This window comes from Ammospiza caudacuta, chromosome 14 (assembly GCF_027887145.1).
Source record: "Ammospiza caudacuta isolate bAmmCau1 chromosome 14, bAmmCau1.pri, whole genome shotgun sequence".
Lineage (NCBI taxonomy): Eukaryota > Metazoa > Chordata > Aves > Passeriformes > Passerellidae > Ammospiza > Ammospiza caudacuta.
The window spans coordinates 6,838,780-6,858,246 of NC_080606.1; the positions used below are offsets into that span (position 1 = coordinate 6,838,780).

A 19,467-nucleotide genomic window follows, 5' to 3' on the forward strand; every position below is an offset into this window, starting at 1 on the left:
AGGGATTAAAAAGGAGAAAGATAATAATCTCAATGGTTTTCTATGGCAAAAGGTGTCAACTGGTATTGCACAGTATTGTCATAGATGTTTCTCCCTTCCCAATCTTCCTCCAGTTACTCAATAGATGTTCTCAGTATAGCCAATGTCACCAGTGAGCATCTAATTAATTTCCAACGTACAAACATTAAGCATTTTGGATCCAGGAGAGGAAACTAAAACTACCCAGAGGAGAGGTTGTTAAGGTCAGAGTGTATCAGTTTTTCTTCATCTGAATTTAAGCACCTGCCACACATCAGTTTGCCCAAGAGCAGTTAGAAAAGCTTTTATTTCATCTAAACTTTCCAAACAGAATTAATATTGTAGTGAAGGAGCCTTTCTCCCTCCCCCCACAGGACATGAATACTGGCTCCTTGCACACCAGGACTTAATGACTTCTAAATACTTACAGATAGTGTGTGTGTTTCAAGGGAACTGCTTCACACTGTTTTCATCCTGGAACCTGTACCACAGAAGGAGAAGGAAATTAAATTTTGCAGCTACATAGAGTATTTGTGTTAGTTATGGAAAAGTCTGACAAAATCAAGTAGCACCTCAATTATACAGAAATAATTTTCAAGATAAGAAAGCATTGGGACAAGCCTTTCTCCATCTTTTGCAGAACTTGCTGAACTTCACAGGTGACAATACTAAGAAGCAATACAGTGTGCTACCCAGAGTAACTTTGCAGGATAGCAGAGAGGTCCAACCATTGAGGACCTGAGCACAGCACTTGTTTCAGCAGCTCACATTTAATATCCCTGGTTTATGTGCACCAAAGTGAAAATCATGTGCAAGTAAGGTCAGATTTGAAACACCACTACTGAAAACATTTGGAGATAATCAGAAACTGCATCAGACCCTGGTCCAAAACTGTTGCACCAATGTTATCAAAAGCCTCCTGCTCAGCCTGGCTCCATTTCCCTTTGTCCCCCAGCCCTGCACGCTGTCACCCAGGGAGCACAGGGGCAGTGAGACAGAAACCACACCACTGCAGGAGCAGCAGCTGGCACTGATGGCCCACTCACAGTATGCTCCTTTTCCTTTAACAGCTGCTATTTTAGAGTTCTAATCTAGCAAGGACAACATAGTACGAAAGGGTTTTTTCAATTATTTTTTCTTTAATAAATTGCACAAAACAACACTGAGGATTGTGTAGTTAAAAGAGCTTTTTCCAAGAACTAGATATAAACGCAAATCAAAATTCCACATTGAAAGGCATATACATAGACTCTTAAATACTTAAGAAAAGTAGAAGGTTTTTTTGTGATGATGCAGTCATAGTAGAGAAGACATTAGTACATTTGCACATCTACACTTCCCTGATATTACTATTCAGTGTTCATAAAACCCAGTTTAATTTAAAAAACCTCACAGTCCTATAACAAAATTCTAGTAAAAAAAATAATATTTGTCTCTTCCAAAGAGTGTATAATCCATAATTAATTGTTCTGTTTATGTAAATCACAAATGTGAAACCACATTTCTAATACTTCTGAACTTTAAGAAGGATAATCATTCAGATTTCAAAGGAAAAGCTCGGATCTTGGGATGAATTTGGAGCTTAGTTCTCATTTCCATGGATTTCAAGAATGTGAAATTTGGGGAATTAAGCACAGGCCTTTAGATAATAATCTTGATTAAGTTCTGTAAAAGATACACGAAGAAAGAAAGTATGACAGCTGCATTCCTGTTTGGTTTATGAAACCAGAAAAATGCTACCAGCAAAGGATACACAAGGTTTAATGTTATGTAAGGAACTAAAAATGTGTATGTGTGTCAGTCAGCTGTCAAACAACATATACCCACATTAAGAACACAGGAAGAGAGGAGCAGCATCACGTAATAAAACCTCTATAATCCTTCACATTTCATTCCATGGCCCAGTGATTATGGGACTGGAGTGACTCAGAATGAAGAGATTAAAGCCTATTCTTGCTTTTCCATCAGTCTGCTGAGTAATCTTTGGCAAACCATTTCATTTTCTACATGTCAGCATCCCAACATGACAAATTGCTGTAACAACATTTAATTCCTTTATAAATCACCTTGACATCCAGCAATGAAGACAAGCTTTATTGCACAAAAAATTAAAAAAATAAATAGTTCTGAGCTATTTGATAATATGTTTAATAAGACTTGTAGATGTATAAGAGTTTGATTTTTGTCAGCTTAGGAAGGAATGAGCTTAGAAGTTCAAATGCATATTCTTACTTTGCAAGTCAGATATTCCATCTCCGCAAATTTTCCTACCCTTCCAGGACATAAGACAAATGCCAAAAGACCTTTCAGGGTTTTTTCCAAAGGTGCCATCTGAAAAATATTTCTAAAATATTCTCTATTTTATGTTTCAGAAACAGAAACATCCCCATAGTCTAAACTATATAATTCCACAAAAACTAAGGGTGGGGAGCTAACTATGGATTACTATCTATTTATGATGCTTTTGTTTCTCTTTCATTTTAATTCAGAAAGATGCAATTCTTCCAGGATTGCATTGATAAGTAGGATTTTTTTTTTGACTTCACATGGAAATACGTTCACTTGAGTTACCTCTAACAGGATTTTAAAATTCCCTTTTAGATGGCACACATACCTTCCAAAGAAAATGGAATGCTGAAAACCCAGCTTTACCACAATTCTATCACACAAGGCACACCAAATATCTCATCTCTGCTCCTAGAATTACCCTTTTGTTTTAAGGAACCTGATTGAAGAAGACCCTCTCTTCTCTTCCAAAAATAACCTTTACATGATTAACATAAAAACATTCCTTATCTCTCTGACAATGTTTTAGCTTCTCCACTGAGGGTTAAACAGCTTCTAAATTGTCACCCTCCAACAGCTTTCATCTGTAGACTAAACTACTAAACACTAAAACATGTTTCTCACAAAATTTTGCATCCTTATTAAGCACTCCTGTTTAACAGAAGAGTTTTTTAAGCTTGGCTTTTTAAAGACTCTAGCTCACATTTTGAAGAAAATTAACAATAAAACAGAGGAAAAAAATTCAGGATGAAGGACAAGGCTCAAGAGACCACTAGATATTTGCATTTGCTGATAAATTCTGGTTTAATTTTGACAAAAGTATTGGAGATTTGGGAAACTAAGCGCAAATTTTACAGTATCTCACACATTAAGATAAAATCAGCTTTTCTTTAAATAGGCTAAATGTTTCATTAAATTTAAAAAGTATAGTAGCTGCAGCTTCCCAATTAGACATGAAATATGAAATAAGAACTTTGCACACATCAGTGACTTTTTGAGACTATAATTGCATGAGTCTGCATGAAATTGTCTTGTGCTGAACATATATCCAAAAAGTCTTAGACATTTTGTGAGGTTCTCTTTCTCCTTGTTTATACAGAATACAGGTACAATCAGCAGCAAAATAAAAAGCAGCAAGGTCCCACTGTCTTCTCCACCAGAAATACCAAGCTTTTCAGACATAATTTGCAAAACTTACATTTAGCAGCTCTTAAATTCCCAGAATCTTTTACAACACATAAATTCATGTAACATTAGGTGCAAGAAAATCCATCTAACCTTGAAATGAACACTGCCACATTCCCACATAGACCACTGACTAAAGAAACTCTGCTGAGCAGCTGCCAGGCTTCTGCACTTATAGATCATGCAATGTTTAAAGTCAGCAGTACCTGGAATTTACTGCTGGAAATTTTAAATAGAGTTGATTCCAATAACATTCCAAACTAATTTGAAATACAATAAAGTTGAACTTTCTATTTTGTTTTCTGTAGCTGGCAGCTTTACATTAATTGATAAGAAAGTGCTCATAAATGCTTTTATTCTATATATATTTTTATATCCATACATCTGTAGCTAGATATGGATATTCATGCCAACTTGAAAGAATAAAAGATGAGAACTATTTTTTGCAGTACTTTGCCTGACAGAAGTTACCTTCAAATGAATTTATATCTAAATAAGTAATTTTGACTGCACAGAAAACTATGATAAATATAATGGTTGAATTCACCAGGCAACCACCAATTACCCACATCTAAAGCACTCATTGCTAGATATTTATAGAGATATATCCCCACAAAAACAAAATAAATCTTCATGCCAAAGCACACAGATGCTACAATACAGATTTTAGTTTTATAAAATGTGATTAATAGAAAGTGATTTTTTGTTTTAAATCTATTTTTGAAGAGGGGTGAAAATGGTGTCATAACTTTGATCTAACAGCAAAAATTCTATCAATTTTGCATTCGCACCTAACTTGAAAACATAAATATGTAGGTTTATTTATAAAAAGATACATATATATTCACATATTCTTATTTCTAAAGTCACAACTACTTCCCAGGCCAGATGAGTAGAAATCCTAAAACACAGGCAATTTTTTAATGCACTTTATAAACCACAAATTTATGTTTTGAGAGAGAAGAAAAAAGTGTTTTATACTGCCACTGGCAATAATATTTAGAGATGCTTTTGCTTGTGCAGGTGTGCTTAAGAACAGCAACACGGATGTGAAGACAGAGCAATAACCAATTGAAGAAAGAGGAGTGCAAAGCTGTCACAGTAGAATTAAGGCTTTCAAACTAGAAGAAAATATTCACAAAGAAAAAAAAAGATTAAAAGATGGTGCCTACATTTCCAAACATTTCTAAAGTAGGCTTTGATGTGAAAAATGACTGCATCGCCACAATGACTTTGAGAGGAAATAGATGAATTCCTCTTTTAAAAGCATTTATTAAGAACAAAGCAATGAAAAGAACTGCAGCAAGCCAGCTGCAAGGGTTTCCATAACCTTGTAGAAAGATAAACAGTGGGAAATTTGTGAAGACCAAATCCAAATTTTTTCAGAATTCTGTGCTTTTTTTTACTATAAATTCCTCTCTGGGCAATATATATAATATTTCTGCTGTACCTTAAAACTTCACAAGCTGCAGCACAAGCACATGCACTAAAAGACTGAAAATGAGGACTTTGACAACAAAGGTGTTTATTACTCTAAACAAAGTTATGGCTACCATTTACTTAGAATCCAGTAAATGTTTAAACACTAAAATAAGTTTTTAATAGTCTTTGAGGTGGGTTTTTATTGGTTGTTATTTGGTTTGTTAGGGGGTTTTGTTTTTAAACAATCATTATAGCAATCCTAAATCCCAGAAAAATGAACTCAAACTTTAATGCCTCCTCACTGCCCAAGCTAATTTAGCATAACACCCAGAGAAGCATTTCCTTTATTTAGGATGTGTATTTGTTCTGAGGCATGGAAGTTTTCAGGTTTTTGGGGTTTTTTTAAGGAAGTGTGATACTGTTTTTCTTTTCAAATCGAGAGGAACTGTGCTAGGAAATACAAACAGGACACTTTTCTCCCTCACATTAATAGCAACCAGACAGCAACATCAAAGATGTAAGGTTTCCTTTTTTTATTTACTGAAAGTAAGAAAAAAATAAAGGATCTTTGACCATGTCAAAACTAATGCAGACATTTCTAACTGTTTGAAAACTATAGACAACAGTAGAACAAAAAATTGTCTGAAGATGCAAGGAAAGCAGTTCCAAAAATGCTTTATCCCTCTTCTGTCTAGGAAAGTAGGAGCAGACAAGAAGCAGCATTTGTTTCCTTCCAATACTCTATTCTTAATGATGAAAAGTTCATATCCAGGAACATGTGTAATTGATAGAACTAATACCAAAAAATAACACATCTGAATTTCCTTCAACACAACATACTATTGTTCAAACCAGCAGGGAAAGCAGAGACTGAAAATCTTTCCCAGTGCCTTACAACTTAATGAAGCCAAGGGTTTCTTGAAGATCTCATCTGGTAACAAGTGCAAATTTAAAAGCAAAATTCTCAGTAACAACCTGTGTGCTCACAGAAGACAATTGTGCTTCCCAGTCAAATCAAACTGACCCAAGCTTTGCTTTCACACATTTCCCAACAATCTGAGTACACCACTGGAAAGGGGGCTGCTGGCACCAGGCTGGAGGTGCTGCTGATCTCCAGGGCTCCTCTGCTCTGCATCAAGGGCTTTGAGGCTGTGCCTGCGAGGGGCAGCTGAGGGCTTTGGGATTGTACACAAAGGCATAAAGCTGTGAGAGAGCATTCAAAGGAGAATGCAAAAATAAGATTCTCTTTTCTTTGCAGTCTCCTTTGGAATATCCAGAGAAGCCTCCAGAGGAGCAGCTGAGGGCAGGCACAGATCTCTTCACTCTCATGGCCAGTGACAGGACTCAAGGGAGAAGAATGAAGTTGAGGCAGGAAAGGTTTAGGTTGGATATTAGGAAAAAGTTCTTCCCACAGAGGGTGCTTGGACATTGAACAGAGTCCAGCCAACCAGTCCCAAGCCTGACAGCGCAAGGAGTGTTTGGACAATGCTCCCAGCCACATGGTGAGATTGAAGGAGTCATGTTTAGAGGGCCAGGAGCTGAGCTTCCATGATGCTCATGGGTCCCTTACAACTCAAGATATTGCATAAGTAACAGGAAAATATTGGAACTTGGTCTTCTAGCTTAAAATACACAGGAAAAAAAAAAAAACTTCTAAAAGAAGGAATTATCTGAATGGACTGAAGTCATTACTATTAACAAGTATCAACACTCAATTATAAGCAACACTGCAGGACTTCATTTTTCTTTACACCTAGCCAGAGATAAGGCAACATGAAAAATTCACCTTATAATAGAGAAACAATTCTAGTTACAGCTTAACATTCATATCAAAAAATATTCCTTGAAAATTGATAGAAATGGAAGGTGAGGTATCTGAAATTACTAAGAACAAGGGTTAAAGCTCCAAATTATTTTCTAAGCAATTCCGTTCTGTAATCTAAATATGACAACAATTAAAATGGTATGTATGTTGTCTTTTCATTTGAAGGGAACTCAAATTAATTTTAAAAATGTCCTGACATTTTAAACTTACTGATGATGCACAGAAAACAAGAGTAATGCATATGTCAGAATTTATAAAGACGTGGGAATAGTTATGGGGGAAAATACTGATATTTTCCATATTTACTGCATTTCCTGGTTGCCCAGCAACTTGAAATCACCTTGTGACTGCTCAAGACTCCAAATCAGAAGCAGCAAGATACTTGGAAAGTCTGAGCTTAAAGCACTTAATTAGGAAGCATCTCCCACTCAGAAGTAATTCAGAAATACAGTTTCTCCTTATGCAATTCCTGGGGAAAACAACACAGAAATGTCAGGCCACACAGCTCTAAACAGACAGCAAAACATTCCAAGGAAACAAAAACATAGGAGCTACATGTGATCCTTCATTTCTCTGGGGAGAAGATACAGAGACAAAAGCAAAGATTCTGTTTGGTACCAAAAGTAGAGAATCCACCCATGGGTAGGGGACCAGCAAATGCTCTTTTAGATATCACAGCCAGGAGAAAAAGAACGGATGACCACTGTACCTCCTGCAAACCCATCCACTGAAGGAAAGTGTGTGAAGAGAAGATCAAATATTGGCATTATTAACAACATTCTGCCAGAAGAGGGCTTCTGTTTGAACTTTGTATGATTTGTGCATAGAAAACATGCAAGCATTCAAAACAATAATCTTCCTAGTTTAAACCTGAAATACAGGTCTTGTTTTATACTTCTCCTAATATCACATTGATGGTAAAAGAGGTGTTAATTCTTAACTGTATGGCAGAAAACACTTTGGCCTATGTATGCAAATGTTGTTTTCTGGGCAAGTCCATAAAGAATATGCTAATCACTAACTGCCACATTTTGAAGTGATTGTAATAGAAATATAAGTACAGAACACATTTTTCTTGATTTTGACAAGTTCAGCACTTTGGAGTAATTTAAAGACCTAGGCCAAGTTTCATGTTAATATAGCAACTAATTAAACTTGGTTTGAGCATGAGGAGCTTTTCCAAAATTGCTGCTTTTCTCTATTTTCATAATATGAGAGGAGAATGAAGGCTTTCTCCACAAGCATGGAAGTAGTGATAGATTGAACAGAATAATTACAACAAAAAAAATCCTGATACTAAATATTTATAAGTCAGGCCATCTCATAGGTTACCAAACAAAAAATGTCCCCATACTCCTGTCAGCTCTGGACATCAAACACATTTTATCTCAGGGGAAAAACATTCTTTCCACATCACAGCAAGCGCAGCTGAGCACAGCACATTGGTATTTCTGCAGCTTGGGGTTACTGGTCACCAAGAAGCAGGAACACCTTGTGCCCATTGACTATCTAGTTTTCCTAAAGTTCTCAGTGAATTCAGGATGTTTCTCACTAAGAATGGATTTCAGACAACCACATCAATTTTTAAGGCTCTGTTTAGTATCCACCAACTTACTGGCTTCAGCTAGAGATTTCTGCACTTCTATTACACCTCACTACAATAAGGAAGCTACCAGCTGTGTTAAGAATAAATGTCTTTTGTGACTCCCTCATTCCTTTTCTCAGACACATACCATAGTCTGAGGTTTAAAAATAGAGCAGACAAAACCTCCCATGGCATTTTATGTCATTTAATTTTCATCTTAATCTGATTTTGAAGGCCTTGCAGTAAACAGTAATAGCTGAAAACAGCAGATGCTTCTGTTTGGGTTTTGTTTAGGTAAGTGTTTCAATAGAATAAGTCCAGTGTAACCATCACTTTTGACATCTTTGAGACCTGGCCTGCCCTGTAAGTTAGCCTGCCTAACAAATAGCTTAATTGCACATATTTGACTAAGCATACTTACATAAGCATCCAGTTATAGCTTAAAAACAACACTCAACATGCATAGCCATCTGTCATTGAATGTATCTGTTGTTAAGGCATAATGGTGTGCTCAGCTTTTTCCTTTCCAAACATATTAAATATTTTCTGCAGCTACAGAAAAGAAAAAAATGGCAAAGCAACCATTTGGAGTGCAATAATGCATTACCTTGACAATTGAAAACATATTCACAGGACAACCTGCCAATATTCTCCAAATATCCCCTCAAATCAATGTCATTTCCTTTTACTAAAAATTACAGATAACACTAGAAGTAGCACTTGTCAACACAAGCAAAACTGACTTGAAATTCTTCTACCTTTTCTTTTCAAAATATTGCTCAATTTCATCTTCTTTCTAGGATAAATTATCAACATTTCTGCCACTGAAAGATAAAATGACATTTAAATACATCTCAGGAGAATAGGAGTCAATCAGCACAGAAAAAAGATAAATGCATGATGAGATATATTTAGAAAGTGCTGTAATGACACACTGTTTTGCAGTGGGAGGCATTAAAAACCCTACTATTAGTCATTTCTTCTAACTACAGAACCATGATACTGCTTTTACCAGTCAGACATGGTACCAGCTGCAATTACCCACAGAACCTAATGTTAAGTTGCCAATGACAACCACAGTACACATACCCCAAGACTCAACCATCATTAGCATACATATCCACATCATCTGTGCCTAAAACTGATAAACTTTGTCTCAAAAGAATTGTTTCTCCCCTTCAAGACACTTCTGCCTCCTTTAGCAAAGTATTCCTTTGTCTACAAAATAGAAAGAAGTGTATTATCTGCAAGAAAATGAAAGACCTTTTTATGTAATGATTATTTTAGCATCTGTAATATCAAAGAGATTTCAGTCTGGAAATAGCAAATCATACAGTCACAGAATGGTTTGGGTTGGAAGGGACCTTAAATATCACCTACTTCCCTCCTCCTGCCTAAGAGGGGGGACACCTTCCAGTAGACGAGGTGGCTCAAAGCCTCACCCAACCTGGCCTTGAACACTTCCAGGGAGGGGAAGGCCAGAACCTTTCTGCCAAACTGTTCCACTGCCTTGTCACTCTCAAGGGGAAGAATTTTTTACTAATTTCTAATCTAAACCTGCCTTTTTCCAGTTTAAAGCCATTCCCCCTTGTGCTGTCACTCCATGCCCTTGCCAAAAGTCCCTCTCCAGCTCTCCTGGAGCCCCTTAGGCACTGGAAGGGGCTCTGAGGTTATTCCAGACCCCCTCCATCCAGCAAGGCCACATCTCCCCAGTCTGGAGACCAGGATGTGGAGCAGGACCTGCTCTTCACCAGCCCAGACAGAGAGGGTCAGTTACTCTTCCATTATTCACCAGTGCTGTAACCTCATCACAAAAGGCCACCAAGTTTGTCAGGCACCATTTGGCCTCAGTGAAGCCACACTGGCTATCACTAATCAACTCCTCATTTTCTACGTGTCTGTAGCTTCCAGGAGGATCTGCTCCATCATTTTGCCAGGCACACAGGTGAGACTGACTGACCCTGTTCCTTGAGTCTTCCTTTTCCGCCCTTTTTTCAAAATGGGAGTTGCATTCCCCTCTCCCTCCAGGCATCTCTTGCTGGCACTGGACTCAAACTGGCAGGAGTGGGGTGGACTGAAATTCCCCTTCACAGGCACCCATGGTTTAAAGCCCTCATTAGCAGCTTGCCAACCTTAGAAGCAAAAATTCTCCTCCCATTCTCTGACAGATGGATGCAGTGAGTCCCCAGCAGATACCTTTTACTATTGAGGGGAACTGTTCTTATTGTAGCTTCAAGTTTGCGGAAACATAAGCAAAAGCAGAAAACAAACTGAAGAAAGAAAAACTAACAAAAGGGAAAAGTTTCTGAAACAATCAGTATGATGTAATAGTAGAAATAAAAACACCTACATCATTTTCAATAAATGTTTAAATAGTAGTCTGCTTTTTCTCTCATTACGCTGTGTAATAAATGAGGGTCCATTATTCATCCGTTGAATAAACAATGATAATATGATGAAAACCTATTCTGCTGAAGCAGATCTCCATATACTTACAGCATGCAAGGCATATTCATGCAAAGCATTCTCCTAAACCTGCCCAGCCCTGTGTGCACAGCACAGCATCCTTTAACAAGGCTGGCCAGACCTGGATCCAACTGCATGTGCCAGACTGCAGCTCATTACAGCAGGCACAGGGACCTTGAAGAAACACAAGCAGTTTAACAGTAATTCCTAAAGCTAACTGTGAACACTCGATTTTAAAAATTCCATTTTGTGGACAAGAACAAGGTGCTAAAATGCTGCAGAGTACTTTTACACATTCAAATTTTATTATCTAAATAAAAACAAGCCTCAATTTACAATCCGTCCTATCATTTGCCCATATGAAAGAGTTACCATAACAAAAGGCTATGGTTTAAATTAACATTACAGTGCTCTAACTCCTCTGAAACTAAATATTACCTTGTAAAAGTGAGCACACACAAGGAGAGTCAGTGTAAAGTAGTGACAACAAATTTGTGTTGTACATCAGCTTCTACCTGTGCAGAATAGGCCTGAAGGTGGCAAAACCCTGGTCACCACAAATCCAAGTGATTCTTTTTTACTTATCTGGCACTAAACCAAAATTTACTGCCATGAGGCTAACATGACAGATGGCAACAAGGCAATTAGTTAATTTAAATGTTTATATTAATCCCTTTTAATAATTTTAAAGTAAATCAAACATGCCTCAAACTATTTCAGAGTAGAAGAAAAAACAAAAAATGAATTTTTGAATGGTTTCACTTAAATCTCTTCCTATCACAGGAGCTTAGGACATTCACATTTTGGGGCTTGGGGAGGTGGTTTAGCAGACTTCATTCATTCATTCCACTTAAATTTTTAAAAAGGCACAAGGAAAACTCTCCTGGTTATGAGGCATAGGCACACAAACTATCTGAATTCTGAGCCAGTTATCTACTACACAATTACCTGTACACATAAATTATTTATGTAATGACATATGATCCTTCCAGTTGTACACTCCCCACTTCTTGGAATGAGCCTGCTCTAGTCTCAACCTTGGTGTGAAAAGTTTGCTTAGATGCCCAGGATGTTCACCTTAAAACCAAACCATAAAAATTCTCTTGTTAATTTTCTAGAACTTCAGAAGTCAATCTTTAGTATTTATAACAGCAAGAAGTTAACAACCGATTAGGGCTTGTTAATTAAAATTTGTGGCCTTATTCTCAGGGTTTCGAAATCCAATAATCACTTTCTTTTAGCACACCCAATAAAAATGTACAGAAAAAAAAGGTCCTAGTTTTATGTTATGTTTCTCCTCTTTCAATACCCAACAACAACAATTTGCCTTCTTTTAATTAGGAGCTCATTTGCTCTAATGGTTTCTATTTGTATCTCAGACAACTAATAAATAACACTTCTAACAACTCTCAAACACTGAAATGCAAGAACCTCTGCTCTGGTGCACAAGAGCACCTTTACTGCTTTTTAGAATATTTCTTATCAACAGCAAAAAAATAAATCTGGCAAAAACTCCACAATTTATTTAAGAAATTTAATTTAATTTTAATTATTGAATTAAAAATGTAATTTAAATTGTAATTTAAAGCTTAAAAAGCCTTTTTGTCAGGAATTTTATCTTAATCTACTTCTGCACATTTTTGACTTGTTGTGTCTTCTCATGTATGTTAATTTTATGAGGACATAGATTTGCTAGATTCTAAGTGCACTTAACCTTGTTGAACTTCATACAACTGGCATCTTGTTCAATAGCTTTATGTAAAATACATCTAAAAATCCACATTGAACCCAACTTTTATATATATATATATATATACATACACCCCTATATATAGGTATATTCATTTTAAGAAATTTGGTCCAGGGCAGCCATGATTTTTATTCAAAACATGGTTTCTATCACAAAACTATAACATCTGCCTAAAAAATCTAATTATTTAAGGATATATCACCTATTGGAAATACATTATGGAGATAGATACTTATTGTAGCTTTAAGTTTTGGGGTTTTTAAATATTAAAGGCATCAATAATCACAAGTGCCCCAAAATTGCTGAAAGTGATGCTCAGAAAGTGCAGCAGTGAGCCCAGGCTGCCCCAGCCTGTGAGCCTGCCTGCAGCTGCCTCTCCTGCTCCGCACACCCTGGGGCAGAGGCAGGGCTGGGAAACCACAGAGGGCACACAGACAGGGATGGAGCTCAGAGCTCCCTCTGCCTCCTCCCCATTCCTTTGTGATCCTCACTCAACCCTGGTATTAGACATCCTCAATCCCCAGATTTAATGAGGTAGGTCAACTAATCTGACTGTGTGTGTTCTTCACACAATCACTGGAATTTCTGTGGTCTTCAAACTGTGCTCCAAATAGTTCAAGCTCCAAAATGCTTTTAAGAAAATGAATTGGAGGGAAAAGATAGGAAAACTCACTAGCAATGCTACTACCAGCAAAATCTGTGTTAGACCAGCTTCCCACCTAAAAGATGCACTGAACACCACATTTTGTTTTACACCATGCGGGGCACTGACACCCATGGAAGTTCTCCCCCAGCTGGCAATACAACACTGGGGAAAATTAACTAAATTTCCAGAGAGACCTAGCACCATCCCTTTAAAGGCAGTACAAACCTCTTGACCAAATCAGGCTTCTACATTGCCATTTTCTTATCACCAAAGCATCCCAAAATACAAATAGGATGTATTAAACTAATTCAATGCCAGTCATATCTGCCAAGGATTTGCATTTACAGCAAGATGCTAGAGATCAAATGAAATATCAACAGCATCCCTGGATTCGGCAATGGCATATTCTCATATTCCCTTGACAAAATTAAACATTGACATCAAACAGAACTAGATCAAGAACTGAACCATGAATGAACTCTCATCTGATATGGCCTACAGCAAGAAGTCTGCACTCTATACATAATACTTGAACATGATTTTCATTGTTCCAGCACAGACTGTAGCAGACAAAGCCATGGAAATGTTTCAGCTGGCTGGGTAGCACAGCTCTGACTGCTCTCCATGTACCTACAGAGATTGTTCATCTTCCAAACTTTTGGCCAAGTTTGAGGCCTCCCTTTACAGCTCAAAAGACAACACTCACCAAGATCCACTTTCCCACAATCATTAAAACAAAACAGCTAAAAAACTTCCCTTCAAACCAGCTAGGATTCCCCAGGAATACATCAATCCTTCCTTTTACATACTTCAGGGCACCAGAAGAATTATTTGACAAATAACAAAAAACATGAGTTGCATGCCACAGTCAAGGAGAATGCAGCCAATGTTATGTTCTTTAGTTCATTTTTGTTCTTTGTGAACAGATTTTTATGAAAAGAGCTGCTCTAAGAATATACTTCAAATCAAAAGTTCATTCCAAAAGAAGCTGAACATTTTTTTATAAAATAATTCAGTTTACAGGAATATGGCCATTTTCACAGTGAGAAAAGAGGCATAAAAACTCACCCCTCAAATCACACCACAGCTCTTAGAAAAGCTCAAGAATAAAACCTCTAATTTTTATAAATTTAAGTGAAACACCTTAATTTTAAATTAATGCCTAGGTTGTTTCTCAATTAATCCTTTGCTAAAAGAAAAACTGTGGCTTAAATATAGTCTTTTTTCTTTAACTTTTCTATTTAAAACAAATTTTTAAAAATGTTCTAACACTTCTTCCCTTCAGCAAAGAAGAATGTTTCTCCTTCCAATATCTCTGTAAAATCAGAGGGAGTTGTGACACATTCACTGTTTGTCAAAGGAAAGGAAACAGGACAAGAATTTTTTAATATAGATACTTAAGCATTAAACCATAAATTTAAAAAAATAAGAAAAATTGTATTAGTGAGTCACAGGTGACATTCTTTTCCACTCTACCTACATCCTGAAGCCCATTAAAATAACTTACACCAGGCAGCATGGTAGAGGAGAGGCTCTGGAGTCTGTGTGCCATTGGACTTAAACTTTCAAAGGCATTCAAGAGCCTATGTCTGAAATTTAATAAAAGTCTTCAATCTCTTTGAAACCTAATTTCAATTCAAGATATTCCCTTCAAAGGGCTCTTCCAAAAATACGTAGGAAACTGCCCACAGGGGAACAGGAAGAATCATTAGACAAGGAATACTTGCTGGCATGCAAGGAAGGACACAGAGAATGAAGAAAATACCCTGTTCTAAAATTCTCTAAGTGAGGCGGTGAACTGATTTTCAGGGTCAGATGAAATGCATTTATTTATGCAGCAAGGAGGTTTAAAAGTAAGCATCTAAATATAATGCTAGAAAGGAATTCAGTGGCTTGCTTATGAAGCTTGTGCAAGCTCATCCCAGGTTTCTTGGAAAACAAAAAAGAAAAAAATGAACAAAAAAAAGGTCCAAACATTTGAGACAAAAGTTTATCAACCTTTTTTAAAGAAATAAAACAAAAAACCAACAACAAAAGCAATCCATGTCTTGAAGAGCAGAGATTGGCTAAGGCTTTTCCTTGCTCACATCACTCTTCTTTACCCCTCGACACCCCCATCCCTCAAACCCATCTCCTCTGTTACTTTTGCCAGTTGATCTGGCAGAGGATGAATTTTCTCCACAGCCTCTGCCAGCCCTTAGCCTGCCTGTGACTTCAGCCTGTGACTTCAGGCACACAGGTTTAGTAGGAGGCACAGAACACAAAAGCCAGGATCCTCCTGTGGCAGAGCCTACACCACCCCAGGCTGTTCTCCAGGCTCAGCCACCTCTGTGCTCTCTCTGCTCCCAAATCCTGCAGGCAAAATGCTTTAGCAGCAGTCCCTGCCTGCAAAATTACTTAATTAGGCTTTGAGGATCTTTTGTGTTCTTATTTGTTGTCATTTTGTTTTTCCCAGCAATAGATTGACTTTGTGGAATGAAGAGTTTCACTTCTATCCTCATCTTAACGTTTCTTGGGAGTTACATTTTCTCATTTAATGATTCAACAGCAATAAAGGGAGCATATATGATGCAAATTTGTTAACATTCAGCATATTTTATTAACCAAATCACAATCTGCAGGCTTGAAAGCTTCTGTATGATAATACCCTACTGAATGACCTCTCAGATTTATTCTCTAGAAACCATGCATTAAACTTAATAACACACTTTTCCATTATCGTTTATTCTGACCTAAAGACTGATTGTGAGTCCACAGGAGAAAACTTTTCCTGATAATTAGTTCCCCTTGGTTGTAGTCCACAAGAAAGGACAAATTTTACCTTGTTTAAGGTGCCTCTTGATAACACATAAAGCCAACAGAGGAAGCATGCATAATTTTCTGGTTAAGACATGCATATGTTTTTCTCCTGAGTTTGCACCAGTATTTTGTCCAATCACTTGCCATTCTACTTCCCTCAAATTACTGTGGCCTAGAGACGCAACTGGGTTTTTTCCCTTCTTCCTCAGGAAGCTTTGATTTTGACAAGATGCAGCATAATAAAGTCAAGCCCTTGACAAAACCTTCTTTGCATACAGTATTGTATGCAAAGATTTTACTTTTTTCCTAGAGGCTTCCAATACCTCTAAGTAAACTCTACTGAAAAGTGTAAAATGAATCTACATATAACTGAAAACAAATAACAAAAGTCCCGTTTCTCCTGTCTCCTTCAATAATCCAAGAACTAGATACCATTATAAGAAACTGCACACTCATATGCCTGATACCACCCCTTACTCCCAAAAATCAGACATATGGTCTGATTGCATGGAGTGAAAATGCATCAGGGAAAAAGAAACAAGAAAAAAGGCAGCAGTTAAAATGAGCCTGAATACCCCTGGCTCAAGGCAGATCAAACTTTTTCATCTTCTTGAGGAACCAAGATGCTCATTTTGTGGCTGAGCTATAGAAGCCCAATTGCACCCACAGAACTGAACATCAAAAGACAGAAACAGACCTTGGGCTCTAAGTCTGAAGGCAAACACAGTTTTGTAGCCACAGCTCTCTCCATGGACAGCAGGCAGGCTCAGCTTCCCAAGAACATTTCCTGGGAATCCCAGCAAGGAACCTCAGAGGAAGAGAAAACAATTCTTATATCTATTCTCTGCTCCTGTTGTTTTGCACATGTGGAATGTGTTAGGAAGGTTGTTTACCTGAGGGGAATTCTTAATTGGATTCTGCTGAGGATTGTTTTGTTTCCTTGGCCAATTGGGAAAAGCTGTGTCCTGGCTGCCTGGAGACAGTCATGAGTTTTCTTTAGTATTCTTTAGTATGATTTGTAATATAGTTGTGGTGCTTGTGAGGGCCCCCAGAACGAGGTAAGAATCTGACTCCAAGTTCTCAGAAAGCTGATTTATTTTTTTATGATATTATATTAAAGAATACTATCCTAAAGCTATACTAAAGAAAGAGAAAGGATACATAAGAAAGCTTAGCAAGAATGATGACTCGTGACTAACTCCTCACAGTCCAACACAGCTGGCTTTGATTGGTCATTAATTAAAAACAATTCACATGGAACCAAACATTCACCTGTTGGTAAACAACATCCAGACCACATTCCAAAGTAGCAAACACAGGAGCAGCAATCAGATAATTATTGCTTTCATTCCTCTCTGAGGCTTCTCAGCTTCCCAGGAGAAAATCCTGGGCAAAGAGGATTGTTCAGAAAATACCATGGGACATATAGTATATATAGTTAATATAGCATAGTATAATGTAATATAATATAGTTTAATAAGGCAATTGTTCAGCACTTCTGAATCAATGGAGTCAGATGCCAATCATTCCCTGGTCAGGGGATGCCTAATTTACTGTAAATCTCCGAGGAAAGCACACCTGTTTTTCTGAAGGAACTACATCTGTCTTACTGTTGAACTGCTCCTAACCTTAAACCATCAGAAAATGGAGCAGCCCACAATGGCTTGAGAAGCAGACCCTAAAGTTTACTTTGTTGGGAATCCACAAACGCTGATTTTCCTGGGAGAGGAAAGAAACTTTGAGCAGTTGTCAAAGCAGAGCGTTATGTACAAATGCATAGAAGGCTTTGATGTGTGAATTTTATGCATCTGTTCAAATTATTTCAAAAATAACATTTTAATGTACAGACTTTCTGCAATATTTCATTACTCTTTTCTTTTGGCTTAAAAACTGGAATAGAAACCATTTCCATGCTTTAAAATATTCATTAGAATTAGCATACTTTTCTGTTCTAACCACATAAAGTTTTAGCAAAATTATTAACAATTTAACATAAGAATAGTGTTCACAAAAACACAGCATTTGAAAAGCATGTTGGAATCTGATGTTCTCTGTGAAAAAATTCATGCTGGGTTTTTCAAAGCAGCTTTACACTGGTGACTTTCTCATCAGCTTTTTAAATACTGTAGGTCTTTCTAAATTAATTCATAAATGATATTGAAACATATTATCTCATTGCCAGTGCAGCTGGAAACCAAGCCACTGCTGCAAATAATTTATTCAGATTTATCCTTTATTTTGTTCGTGGAATATTTCATCAGCAAGTAAATCTCTTCCACAGCTCCCCTGGCCTCTCCTCTCATCCTCCCCCATGGTCTACAAACAGCTTACTGCAAATGTATTTATTGTTATGCTCAGGAAGGCTTGTAATATGTAGCACAAAATCACCTTCATTACCAATCTGAAGAACAGAATTTTAAAGTGAAACAAAACAGGAGAATTCATAATCTCAAACTGGGCATTTGAGAGAGATCTTTTATTGAAAGGGCTTTCCCCCTCCTGAGCTGGTATCCATTTAAAACTACTGGGCTCCTGTAGGATTTATTTTGCATCAGCAGAATTAAAATTTTATTCTCCCCATGCCATTTCAACCTATACATGTGGGCAAGCATGCAAAGAACATCAACTGTTCAACATTTTAGTTATTACTTTGCCACTAAAACATATTGTACTGACTTAGGAGTGGGTCTCAATGTCAAAGCAGATACCAAGATGGAAACACTTCCTTCTCTCTATTAGCTGGACTTAGGAGGGTGCAAGACAGGCTGAAGTTAAACAGCAAAGACTGAGGTTATGAACCTAGATAATTACCACAATGACCAAGTCAACTCTGGAGCAGGAAGGGACCCATGGACTATCACTGGATATTTTCAGAAATAGTTTAGACAAAGCTTTGTCAGGAATAAGTGCAAGTTGAATTGCATGTGGGCAAACCAAGTAGAGAACATCCAGTCCTAGTTTTTACAACAGCCCTATATTATTCCAGTGTCCACTTTTATTTACTAATATGCCTATTAGTATACTAGGATATATCAGGGAGAGTATGTGTATTTCTTTGAATCTATTTTTCTGTTTAGTTTTTCATACCTATCCATATTTGTTTTCTATTTATTCTGTTTATATTATATATATGTTTATATTCACAGAATCACAGAATCACAGAATCACAGAATCAGACATACCCATATTATATTCTTTATTTAGCTTTCTTTAGTAAGAGTCACCACAGGCAAACAATTCTAAGTCTCCATTTTACTTCATTTAAACAGCACCATCTTTAGTTTAACACTTAACAGCACATAATACAAACTGAAATACTTGATGACCTCTAATTTCTACTGTTGTTTCTCCCTCGCACCAAATAATTTGTCATTCAACTGAGGTATAAATCAAAACTAGAAACCAAATTAAGTTTTTCCTCCTTCCTTGTGTATTAGTCATTATCAGATGACCAGCACAGTTACAGAAAGATTAAATCTAGTCTG

General features: G+C 37.1%; 1 long non-coding RNA gene across 1 annotated transcript in view; it reads right to left on the bottom strand.

Moving 5' to 3' along the window:
• LOC131564078 (uncharacterized) overlaps nucleotides 1-502 on the bottom strand; it is a 40,078-nt gene extending 39,576 nt beyond the window's left edge. Inside the window, exon 1 of the long non-coding RNA XR_009275354.1 lies at nucleotides 447-502. This is a non-coding gene — a long non-coding RNA (uncharacterized LOC131564078). The remainder of the gene's footprint in view (nucleotides 1-446) is intronic.
• Between the last annotated feature and the right edge of the window lie 18,965 nt (nucleotides 503-19,467).